The sequence below is a fragment of the Patiria miniata genome, unplaced genomic scaffold, assembly GCF_015706575.1.
Source record: "Patiria miniata isolate m_02_andy unplaced genomic scaffold, ASM1570657v1 HiC_scaffold_5, whole genome shotgun sequence".
Lineage (NCBI taxonomy): Eukaryota > Metazoa > Echinodermata > Asteroidea > Valvatida > Asterinidae > Patiria > Patiria miniata.
In genome coordinates, this window is record NW_024037072.1 from 17,579,710 (window position 1) to 17,580,620 (window position 911).

A 911-nucleotide genomic window follows, 5' to 3' on the forward strand; every position below is an offset into this window, starting at 1 on the left:
TTGGGGGATGAGGACAAATGCTGGAAACTATATCCATCAGGTCGGAACAGATGTTCGTCATGAAAAACATGTTTATCATCCCCGCCCGCTTCCTTTTTAGAGGCCGCCTCCTTTTTTTTTTTGCTTTTAATTTTTAAACCGAAAAAAATTATAACTTTAAAATGTGACGTCATTTGGGCATCTTTGTCGATTGCATCTAGCCCATATAAAGCTGGCATGTCATTTTCTGAGTCCAATTGGCGGCCATATAAGAAAACGAGCTGGCGGCCATCTTGAAAAATAGCCCGGTCGGGCGGCCATTTTTGAGGGGAAAAAAGGGCCTCCTCCTTCCTTTTTTTCAAAAAGGCAGGATGCTAAACATGTTTTTTTTTTATTTGGCATCATGCGTGCCATTAATGGTAACATAAGCACCCGTTATAGCTCGTTACAAGGTTACGTTTCTGCTTCTGCTTCTGCTGAATACTATGCAAGCACCACCAGATGGTGGTTATAACCATTGACCTCCATATACACAGTCTGTGTATATGGATATCAATGATTATAACGCATAGTAGAGTCATTTTCCTGGAATCCGTGACCATGTTGCGGATACCTCTTTTTCTCGATGGATTTGACAAACATGAAAAAATAGCTTCTATACACCTCCCCAAAGTGACGGCAAACTTTTTTATAGCACGTTTTTCAAAATGGCCGCCGACGCCATATTGAAAAACATAAAAAGTGATATCTCTGGAACCAGATGAGCCATATTGATAAATGAGGTGTCGATTCCCACTATTTCTGTCATGACAAATCTGCTTAAATTGTTTTCATTACGTTTTTGGAACCATCTTGAAAAACACAAAAGTATTATATCTCTGGTACCAGAGGAGCAAAACAGACATTTAAGATGTTATTTTCAAATAATTCTG